Source organism: Charadrius vociferus, unplaced genomic scaffold (assembly GCF_000708025.1).
Source record: "Charadrius vociferus isolate BGI_N301 unplaced genomic scaffold, ASM70802v2 scaffold72, whole genome shotgun sequence".
Classification (NCBI taxonomy): Eukaryota; Metazoa; Chordata; class Aves; order Charadriiformes; family Charadriidae; genus Charadrius; species Charadrius vociferus.
Window position 1 is genome coordinate 6343980 of NW_009647830.1, and position 12695 is coordinate 6356674.

Below are 12695 nucleotides of genomic sequence, written 5' to 3' on the forward strand. Positions count from 1 at the left end.
GGCCACGAGGTCGGTCAGGCAGGACTTGCCCTTGGCGAAAGCAAGGATGGGCTGCAGTAAGCCACTGCAAACCTAGGAGGGCTTTAATTTACACCAGTAGTCATTCTTGCAATCAACTTTTGTTCCTGTGCCTTAAAGCAAGAAAGATATATATACCTTCTGCCTAGCAAGCCAGTGGGAAGGCTTTAATAAAACCACTACTTTCACACAGTGTTAACAAAAACTAACTTCAGATAGGGAAGACCAGCTTTCCTAGGCTTCCTCTACAGCCAATGAGTTGAAAAATATAGGTTAGGACTTTCCCTTAGTATTGAGGAGACTATTACTTTCCATTATTATGGAAGTTTCCTGAACAGAAATATTCTTTTATATTTATATTTTATATTTATATAGAATATTGCTGCTTCCTTATCTTGTCACACTTACCTCCTGCATAAGAGGTTAACAGCAGTAAGTTGGTACATCTCCATGGACTGGCTATCACAGGAGTTGGAAAGCATCACTTAACTCACCTTTTACCCATTGCATTTGGGAACTCATCAGGAAAACATCCTTTACTTGTGTTCTCACACACAGGCAGTTAGGCCATAAAGAAAATGTTTGGCAGTTAGAAATAGAGTAGAAAATAGCATACACAAAAGGGATGGTTCTTGGTTCTCCTTCTTACCTGATTGCTATGTTTTCACAGTGCATGTTTTGCTCCTTATAATATTTACTTGGCTATTTTTTTATTCAACTGCTCCTGAGGTAATACTATACTTCTATTTATGGATGATGGGATGTTTAAAGTAATGCAATCTACTCATCAAAGACCTGCTTCTTCAGTATTCTTATCTTCCTCACACCTGTAAATTTTCGGAGCAGTTTGATTTCTCAGTATATGAGTGCTTTGCAATGTAAATAGTCATAACTGCTATCAGCGATTTCCAATATACTGCAAACAAAGGTAAAAGAGAAAAACTAGGAGATGATCTTTCCAACATGTGGCATTAAACTCAAAATAAGAAAGACCCTTTCTCCATCCTCTGACTCAGACTTTCAAAACCTCTTTTCCACCCAGTGCAGCATAAATGGATATTAGATGTGGTCACCAAATTGTCGATGGAAAAGTAAACTCCTGTATCAAAAATGTGGACATTTTTGCAAACGAGGACTGGTGAACTGCTTTGAGAAACAGTGTAAAAATGTTTCACAATGGGAAGGACTGACAAGTGGAATAAATCTTTCATGGGCAGTGGCAGATTTTTGTTCATTTGAAATCTTCAGATTGATTACTGGACATGTCTTAGCCAGACCAAATTTATTGGAACCCAGAACCAATTTGGTTGTTGTGGTGGGCTAACCTTGGCTAAGGGCCAAACTTGCACCTAGCTGCTCAGTCACTCCCCCACCCCAGCAGGAGAGGCAGAGAAAACAGGATTATGTGCATCGAGATAAAGACAGGGAGATAACTTACCAATTACTGCAATAGGCAAAACTGCCTCAACTTGGGGAATTTTTTTTTTTTTTTTTTGCCAGTTAAAATAGATTACGGTAGTGAGAAACAAAGACAAACATTAAAATAATTTTCCTCCTCCCTCTCCCAGGCTCAGCTTTGCCCCTTCATTCCCAAATCCTCTATGTACCCCAACAGTGGCACAGGGCCATGGGGAGATGATGGTCAATACATAACAGTTCCTCTCTGCCACCCCTTCCCTATCACACTACTACCCTGCTCCAACATGGACTCTCCCTGCAGGCTTGAGTTGCTTCAGGAAATAACTGCTCCATCATTCATCCTGCACAGCCTGCAGTGGATACCTGCTCTGGAACCTGGAGTACCTCTGTCCCCTGCTTCTCCTCTTCCTCTGATCTTGGTGTTCCTTCCACTGTTCCTTTTTTTTTTTTTTAACTCTTCCTCTCTCTGTCCAGCAGTTTTATCTTTTCTCAAATGTTTTCTCAGAGGCACCAACAGCTTCACTGATGGGCTCAGCTATGTCCTGCAATGGCTTCAGCACAGGGCAGCCACCAGCCTCTTCCCCCAGAGGCCTCCTGCCAGAGAGGCCTCCCCTGCAACCCCTGCTGCCAATACCTTGAAGTCTACACACAACACGGTTGTCAACAAGGGAAGGGGGCAAAATCCAATGGCTGGTACTAGAGTTTGGGAATCAGCACTATGACATTAACATTTTGTCTATGTTAATAATATGCACCAAGTGTTCTCATCTAAGCAAATGCCAACTACTGATCAGTCACTGCTTTCACCCAGACCTGGTAATTGCTTACACCATTTATCTGTAGCATCTTCGAAATCTGAAAAATAAACCCCATATTTTTATGGAAGACAAAGTCAGAAATTAAAATTGGTTTCTGAAATTGGATACAAATCCCACTTTAAGGCTTGTAAATGTTGCAGATTCAGGTGGTTCTGACTGATCAACATTTTACTGTGAATATCACATATCTTGAAAAAGCCACATAGTTTCAATTCCTGCATTTTAATATCTTTTACAAAACTTTCTGCAGATAATTTGATGTATTGTTTATAATATATGTAGAGAAATTCAAACATAAACATTTTATGACAGTTAAAACATTTGCCTGTATATTTGGAATATATCAACCACATATTGTGTTATGATGTCTTTGAATACTGAAATATAAAAATGCAGCCTGGATATCCTTAAACATGGTAACACTGTTTTATAAATATGGTAATAAATATTAAAACCTATGTAATGCACATATGGAAAACATAGACTTTTTGAGGCACGCAGGATCAGTTCTGCTTTGCAAATCATGAACCTTAAGAGAGACATCATTTAAAAGAGACAAAAGAGAGAAGAATTTGGGAGCAGAGTTAAGGTTTTATGGTAGATCCATATAGGAACTCTGGAAGATTTAGGCATCTAGCTGCCATTTTATATGCCTAAATCTAAAGGTTACAACTTCAACACCCTGTCTGAGATGAAACCATAACCAAGAGGTACCTGTGTCTTCAACTTTAAAGTACTCCAGGTGTGGAGAACTCTGTTCTGGGCATGCCCTTAAAAGCCACCTTCTCCCTAGGTTTCAGCAACTCAAAGCATAGGTCCCTGCAAAAACCTTCAGAATTTTCAAACTTCATCAAAAAAGGTGGATTTGAATTTTCAGAGCAAGTCAAAACCTTACACAGGTGGTATTATCACTCAGCTCTGCTTTTTATGAAATCAGGCTCAGCTTCTTCTTCTCCTTGAAAAAATGTAATAATTTTTACCTCAATACTATCCTTGCAACAAGCCATTGGGTATTTTAGGGACAGGTGTCCTTCTATTAGCTTCTGTTGAAACTGGAAGCTTAAGATATCACCATGTTAGGGAAAAAAGAGAGCAAATATGAGTCAGAATGACTTTTATCATCTAATAAGTATACTCTCGTATGAAAAAGTTCCCATCCTGTTCCAGCAATATTTGCCAGATTCTTCCATTAAATATTCATGGAAGCAAAAACTGGAGTCCTATCTTGAAATACTTATGTAACAGAATTCCCTTTGAAAGCCTTGAGCTGAATGATGTCTCTGTCATGTTTCCTAATGATGCTTTCAGTCTTAAAGAAAGGTTCCTCTGCTTCAGGTGTTAGTTTAAGTCTTGTGCCAGGAGCTGGAAAACCACTTCTCATCTCCTATCATCCAGGCAAAGTAAAACTCATTGGATGAATTCTCACGGAAGAAGGAACTAAAATGGGTCAGGTATAGAGAGGATGGTTTTAAATTCTACCATGAAAAACCTTATTTGTATTATTTATATAGAAAGTGGGAGGATAATCAGCTTTATGAATCTGTGGGATAAGGCAGAAGAAATGTGATGGCTGGGATCTTTACTTAAAATTCCCTCAAAAAGGAAAATGATACATCATGGCTATTAAAACTGACAGGAAATCTGTTGTGTTCTGTGACATATGCAAAATCAAACTGTTCTATGTGAATAACCTATTAAAAAAACATATAAGTCACTTAGAAGCATATAGTTCATATAGTTCTTCCCTTTCCACTAATCTCTCCATATTCAGTATTTGAACTATTTTCATGTGTTGGTCAGTCAAAGAGAAAGCTGCATGTAAAGGGACTCCTCATGGGATACTTCTGCAGTGATGAAGGAATCAAGTATTGTTTATTCATTCCCCCTGAACTTTGCAGAAGGGCAGTCGATAAAGGACTAACAGGACCCAGGCAGATGCCCACTGCGTCTCACTCCTCCAGAATTCACAGGGAAAAATATATAACTTGTGATTAAATCATTTCTACCATGACTTTCCCACTACCAATATATTTGCAACCAGAGTATGGTGCTAGTAAAAGCTAGAGGCTGACAACACTTCTGTAGTAAACACTGAATGGAATAAGTCTTTGAGCATGAATCACATATGAAACATCATCAGCAAGAGCAAATAATGCACACACTTCTGTGGCAAAATGTGTTGGCCAGTACATAGAAACTATATTATGGCTGCCAGAAGAAAAAGGTGCTAGCCTAATGAAGAGAAGGATGCAGCTGAGAAAGAAAATAGAATCTGTATAATGATAAAGAGGACTAGTGCATGAGAACCAGGTAGCTGACTAGATGGAAGATATCCACTGGGAAATGAATATGGAAGCTTTGTTCAGAATGAGAACTAAAAGGAGGAAACTGAGAGGAAGTCATAAATCGGGTGACCTACAAGAATTATTTTACGTAGTTGTTTGTGTCAATCATTCTGCATAAAATTATGGAGAGTTTCTGCTTTGAGGTGTCCCAAGCTGAACATTCAGGAAAATGAATGACACCAGATCATTTTTGTACAAATCCATACCATCTTAGAAAAAAAAGGATGACAATTTAAAAGAACTAATTTTGGGGTCAGCCAAATCATTGCATGGGAGGACTCTAACACTTTATCAGGTCTATATAAAAGGAACATACAAGTTGCCATACAAAAACTTTGCAAACATTGGTGAAGCAGAGACAGTGAGCCAGCTTACATATTAACAAAAGCAAAACAGTGATGTGTAAAGCCCTGAAAGTTACAACAAACTTGATTTTGCTTTGATGCACTATAGAAATGTAACAGAACTATTTTATATAAAAACAAAGAGCTCTAAACTCTAAATGGAAAGTAGAAGCAACTCTTCATATATGCATATGGGATGCCAAAGAGGAATAGAGGTGGAGAAGTTAAAATAAATAAAACGTCTTCTGTAGTAAGCTATTTCAGTTTAAAGAATTCTTGCCTCTGAGAAGGTCCCTCAACTGAATATTGACACACAGAATAAATGGAAAATGGTACTTTTTATCCTAAGCTATGTTTTCTAGCAGAATCAATAAAGCTGAAGGACAATAGAAATTTGATCACCCTATTCATCCACAGGTCCAAATTTAACACAGAAAAATATCATCTCTGCAAACATCCTAATGAATTTTAGGCAGAGCAAAACTATGAAGGTTGTTTTCAGGACGAATTAGTGCTTTTAGAGAAATTTTGTTACATAGCAGAATACCTTTCACTAAGTATCACCCATCTTGGATGCTTCCTGCCGGGTGCAAAAGTGGAGAGAAGGACAGACTTGTTTTCGTTTCATTTAAGGCAGATAATAAACCATGTTTTCTTCTTAAAAAAAAAGATACATTTCTTCCCAGGGTAATAAAAATTCTCTGTGAACTCTGATCTTCCTCTTAAAGAGTGTAAACAGATGCATATTTCTAAAAAATGTGAGCCAAGACAAGTTACACAGTAGTACTCAATCACTTGTCCTCTGCTGCAATCTTTTCCTTTTTCTGTAACTTGTACATTTTTGTTGTAAGTATACTGGGTCCAGGGCCCAAGTTCCTGACTCTGTTCTTCCTTACACATCTGGAAATCAGAGAGGAGATGTGCTTACAAAACGAGGGAAATCAACATCAGAACTGGGTCACTCATCTCCATATTCAACTCAGAAACACCTGGCACACACTGAGAGAGGTGCATGAATAATGAATAATAGCTATAAGAAGTAGGCAAGCAGCCTTTCCTCTTTTCTCAGCCTAACAGCAGAAGACCTTGAAGACTTGACCTACTGATGAATAAGGCATAAATCTGCTAAGCAGCTATGAATATATGCAATATAGTGCCTTCTAAGGACTTGGGAAATTCTTTTCATTGTTCTGACCTCAAGAGGGTCAGTATTCTTATCTCCTGGCAATGAAACATAGTTGAGACTGTTGTCTTGTTTTTTGAACATTTAAGAGCTTCCATGATGAAGCAGGCAAGACTTGGACGGCATCGATTTCTCCTGAGCTAAAATATGTATCAAGCTCTTGGCTATTCACATAAGACTCATAAATGATGGAGGCTCTATGCTTTTTGAACACTTTGGCAAATTTAATGGCTTGAAGGACTCCACATATAGTCTACTAAATCTTCTAAGTATTAGAAGAAAGAGCTCCTTCTCACAGTCATCAACCCTAACTATGATTTCTAAAGCAGTACCAACAAAAACTGCAATAAAACATTATCACTATACACAGGCTTAATACTGTAGTCTTCAAGGTAAGTAGTAACTTCACGTCTTTTGTTTGGATAGATGCCATAGGAAAAGTGAGTCTAAGAGAACAGTAAATATTTTGGTCGGTTCCCTTCTACAAACATTCTGTGATTCCTGTTTTGGAGACAGAGAGGAGATTATAACACTATCAGCTCTGCTGGATCAACTAAGGTTGATACAGATGGGGAGTTATGTCCTAAAAGTCATAGTAAAAGCTTTCGTACCGATGATACAAAAGCCTATACATCTAGTGAATCTTTCCTCCACTTTACCATGCAGCCCCTTGGTCTTTTCTTCCCACACAACAGGGCTGTCTTTGAGACACTGAATATCCGTATTTTTCTGCCTCTCTTATGATTATTGGGCAGGACAAAAAGATATGGGTCATTGTGCTTTTGTACCTATTGCAACACTGCTCCCACTTAAAAAGCCTATGTGGCACCGGCTTGGGAGGAGGACAGTTAAAATTCCTACCTGCATTTTAAGAATCCTATTAAAGGAATAAAAGTTATCAGTAGAAATGGGAGTATCGGCTGGTCTGAACACCTTTGTAGCAAGCCATTGACTCTCCATATTCTTTTTCCAACACTGGAAATCAAATAGACACAGATTGGATTGCTTTTGTTATTCTGCTAGTGTCCTGATAGGTAGAGGCCATTCAATTTCATATTGGACACTATCTTCCATACGGGTGTTGCTTACACAAACAACAGTATAATAATGGCAAATTGAAGTATAAACGTGGTCTTTGATACATATGCTAAACATCAAATGGAGTTTCACTTTGGGTAGTGATCAGCAACTTTGTCCAAGAACAAGATAGCAAGGTGGGTGGACATATTTCTACACAGCCTCTAGGGAGGGAAGTAACCCTGTGCTATCCCAGTGTTTCTAGGTACATCTGTGATATCTCTCAGCACTCTATATTTCAGGAAGTCAGCCTGTTTGTGAAGTTATTGTAAGGTAGCAGCGGGCATAAGTAAAACACTGCTAATATAGTACTTGGCCAAAAGTAGCCTCCCCTTTAGGAGTTTGTTTATAAATTGCTTTGGTCCGCTTGACAAGGTCAAATCCATTCTCTTAATGATGAATCTCATCTGTTCTGGTGCAGAAAGAAATGTTTTCTTTCACTTCTACGTGTGGTAAGAGCTCATTCATCTCTGTATGTTCTAAAGGGAAATCTAACTACATCAGAGAGAGAAGGAGTATTCAGAGGGCAACTGATGGCCAGGAAGATATATTGAATTCACTTTCCTGGGACAGACATTCAAATGGTAACAAGTGATAGAAAACAGCTCTATATTTCAGCATGATGTGTGTTCTCTCTCTTATGATTAAACCCCCTGTGGGCCATCTGCATTTAATGGGTTAGAACTACTTTGTAGCTGCAGTTTTTTCCTTCCATGGCTCTTATTTATTTGAGAGGAGACCAAACTGCACTCTTAAAAGTGCAGCATGTAGGAAACACTGCCAAAAGAATGAGAACGAAAAGGCAAATTTATGGGCCAGTGTTGTTTTAAGCATTTAGCAGTATAAATAGGAAGTGTAGATAAATGTGGACATATAAGTGACTCTCTGTTTATCTCAGTTACATTATTTGCCTAAATTCCAGGAGAGAATTAGCCCAATTAGTTTATATAAGGGTTAATGCTCTGCCTCTGGACTAGCAATTTAGCATGTGTGGAGAACTGTTTTCGAACTAAAACTAACACTCCTCCTTAGAACAGGTCTTCCTAAAAGAAAAGTCAATTCTTGTCTCTCTGATCCTTAAAAAAAAAATAAAAATCTGACACAAATATGGAAACTACTGGAGTGAATTAGATGTAAAACACTGATTTACTAAAGTTCGGTGTTTAAAAAATAGCAGAATGGACTACCTAACAAAAAAAACATTCATATAAACTAAGTAATGTTGTCCCCAGACAATTAGATTCAGTATAGTAAATCTATTATGTATTTATTAGGGATCATATTCTGCTCCCAAGCGAAGTCACTGGCAAGATTCCCCTTATCTTCAATTAGGATTTGATGATAGGGAGACTAGAGTTATGGAAATTTCATCCCTCTGCCAACACTGAGTTTTCTGGCTCTAAATATTCAATAAGATCCCAGCCAATGAGAGTATTTTCCTTTTTTCTCTTTGTATATATTACGTAAGCATCTGCTAAATAATACTCACTAACTCAGATCTCCCTTCCAGACCTTTGTCTAAAAGGCTCCCAAAATCATTCACTATTTTATTTACTCTATGTGTTCAAATGACATCTGACAGATTTTTCCATATGTAAATATTCATTTCATTATGTATTAAAATGTTTATAAAGACTAATGAGAAAATCATTTATAGTACTCTGGAAGCTGAGTTGTTCCCTTAATACCACTTTGAAAGAAAAATGCAATGAACATATTTTGCATTGTCATTTTCACAGTTAAAGATCTCAGCTGGTTTCCATTTTTAATGATTAAAACAAAATCATTTGAGTAAATACACCTGAGTAAATACAGTCTTACACAGATTCAGATACTTCTATCTCTCTTTGAGGACACTGTTTAACAAAGCTTTCATTTTAACTGTATGCTTCTCTTTCCCAGAAGGGCAAAAACATTATGAAAGTGTTAACTAGGATCTTATTCCACCTACAAGCAGTTTGTAAATCATAATCAGATTGGATTTAAGGGAAAAAAAAAAAAAAAAAAGGTTTGGGTTTTTAACCAAAAAAAGGCTTTAACCCCCTTAGTTGTCCCTCTCCTTATCAATAAATTGCTCACTCACAGATCACTTTTGGGGGCAAGAATCTAATCTTTTGCAATGACTGGATTATAGCAGAAGATTTTGCCCAGCTGTAATGACAGTGGGACTATGCTAAGCTATGGTTGGTACATGCATATGGATATTCTCACAGGAGTACGAGGCAGGGAGGATCAAGTCTACTCCAATTATTTTTCATGACTAAAGGATGTGGAAATCATCGTTGCCTCAGCTTCTGAGAGATGAAGTGGCCAGCCGTTAGGTTATGAACGGTTGCTGTAGTTAGAACTGGAGCACGGAAAAGCACTCAAGTAACAGCAGCTTGTGAGCCACCAAGTTCCACCATATAAGCCAGTCAAAGTATGATTTTTGTCCTGATCCTATAACCTACAGTTTTCCAAATTATGTTTTTCATGCTAACATCATCTACTTTAACCACTGTTGCCTATACATTGATGTATTTATTAGTCTTGTCTATTACTTGTTCCTATGGGAATAATCATTGTTATGAAGGTGGACAGCGTGAGCTGTTGAGTGCGAGGCCTCACAACAGCCCTTATTCTTTGAAAAGATAACGGATTTTGAAGACACCTATTTGGCTTTCGTTAATATGTTGAAAAATCAATGACATCTCGTGTGTACTGCATTTGAATGAAGAGATTTGGTGAGGAACTGTGTAATTTTTATAATTTTATTTAAATAGAGCAAAAATAACTGGCAGAAACAGGTCATTATCTCAAATAGGTCTTATGTAAGAGTGTTGTGATATGTTCCATTTGCATGCCACAGCTGTATCAGGTTTAATGAGTTTGTGGTGCACAGGAGAATGGCCATGCTTCAGGAATTTGGTAGACTCACTGGTCTGACCATCACTGTGCTTCAACATTCTGCATTCATGCTGCCTTAAAAACGTGGGGAAAGAAAACCTGAAATTCATGATTAGAGATGCTTCTCCACAAAATTACTCTTTAACTTCCCGATACGTTTTTATTGGCATTGACAGTCATACACCTACCAGCCCTGCCTCTTCAAGACTTACTTTTTGGGTTCTTTATATCCCTCCTTAAACCCATACTGTTCTTAAAATAGAGATAGAAGAGTTGGCAATAAAATTAACCTTATGTTCACAGGTCCTGGTGAGATTTAGGTGGGGGAAGTTAGGCAAGAGAGGGAAGGTAGGGCTGCACTGGGTTTAGGCTTCCTCCTTACTCCGTCACTGCACCCTGACTGTCCTCCCAGATTATTCTGTTGTTCCCAGTCGTCATACCCCCATAGTCACTGCACACTCCTCCTCTCATACCCGTACCTCACATTCAGTGCTTGCCTAGCCTGCAGTTTATTTTATAAATTTTAAATCTAAAATATGTTCTCTCAACTACCACTACTTTGCATTCTGGATGTTTACTTAATAAGTTTGCTTATACCACCAATATTTCATGTGATAATTCACCACTGTACCACAGCTGTTTTGTGTTGCACTGGCAATACAAAGCAACTGTAAACCCAGTTAAACTAGATATATACTTCAGCTTCTTTGGGCTACTTAAAAGCGATGTAAGAGAAATGGGTACTGACTTTTGGGTAACTCACAAGGTCTTACTATCATTCTGATGCCATCCAAATCTAAAAAGATCACTGTAAAGGGATAAGAAGGGTGTATTCTGGAGATGAGTGGGCCACTTGTTAATAGTTATGAAAGTGCCGGGGGAAAAACTCAGTGCCATATCACAGAAAGAACTTCCCCTGGAAACATTTTGAATTTTAGCAGTGTAAGTGTTTTAAATGAGTTCTAACTCTGATCAGTCTGATTTAACTCTGATTTCCAAAGATCTCTGATATTTAGTAATTTATCAATAAAATATTAACTCACCTGTGTTATTTTGAACACACTGTAATATTTTATTCTTTGAAAATAAAATAATTTACTTCTATTTTGCTAAAGTATCTCAGTATTAAATGCACGGTATTGGTCATATTTGTTAAATTATATACTTCAGGGCCTTACCATAAAGTTTACAGTCAAAATAAAATGCCTTTCACATACTGAAATGGAATTTTTCAGCATTTGACTGTGTAAAATAGTATTACGGTAGAGAAGTGAAATGAGAAATATAGTTCATTTCAGCTTATTCTCAGCAACAAAAGATACCTTCATTGACATGTTCCTCTGGTATTTAACACTGCTGATTAAACAGTAGATAGAAATCAGTTGTGTCAAATTTTTCTGATTATCTTTATGGTAAGGAGGCTGGGTCTTTAGCTGTTAAATGCAGTGTTGTCTATTACTCATTTGATTCTGTACAAATCTTAAAGAGGAATTTTAATTTTCATAGATAAATTTACATCTGCTCAAAAATTTGTTTCAAATACAGGCTTAACATTTTCAAATTGTTGATGCATCAATCATAGGAGAAAAAAGAGCCCAGCGCTATGTCATCACAAATTCTTCACAGCAATAATTACAACAATATTTCACTTTCTCTTTTAACAGGATAGGGACTCTTTGCCCAGAAGTTCTATAAATTTACTTCTCAGCATTGCATGATGATCACATATCTCAAACATTAGTTAAAGTACTTGGCAGGAAGGCTATGTAAATCACCTCCTTTTGTTTTTAGTGCATTTGCCACATGTTGAAGAAGCAGCGAAAAGATTAGTTGCTCGTGCTAAGAAATCATTAAGTGCACAAAATCAAAGCACAAGAACACAAGTCCTGTCAAATGTGGCAGTATAGTCCAGTGGAAAATAAAATAATTTACCTTGAATAGAAACCTACTCAAATTATTTGCATATACTGAAATGCCTCTAGATATTTTTATTTTTTTTTTATAAAAAGAGAACCCCACAAGGAGCTCTGTTGGCTCTATTTGCACTATTTGTGGAATAAGGAGCTACTCATCTTGGTTAAAAAATCTGAGTCTGGCCTTAAGCCAGCGTGAGCCAGATTCTGCCATCCTTACCAGAGCTGAATAGTACCTTAAGCTGGGCCTGATTATGAACCGATTACTCATGTTGTGCTGAGCAGCTCTTTGCATGAATGGGGCCATTGTGAATAAACATTTATAAGTGATTCACAATTTGGCCTATGTGAGTAGTCTCACTCACATCAATGCCTCTACTCATGGAGTAAAGCACTACTAAATAAAAGTGGCAGAATGTGACCCTGTTGTAGTACTTGACATCTAACACGAAGATACTTTTTCATTAGCTAAATGAAACGCCGCAACCAACAGACTATCATTCATTCTTTGAGACGAGGCTGATGCAAGAGCATGACAAGCTTAATGCAGGCCTGCAACTTATCACACCTCAGGTTTAATGAAGGGTTGAATACCTGTTTGTCTAATGCATAAAGTTATGCTGGCAACATGTAACAAATAATTTCCATCGCTAAAACTGAGGATGGAAATTTAATTAGAATTGTATCCCTTT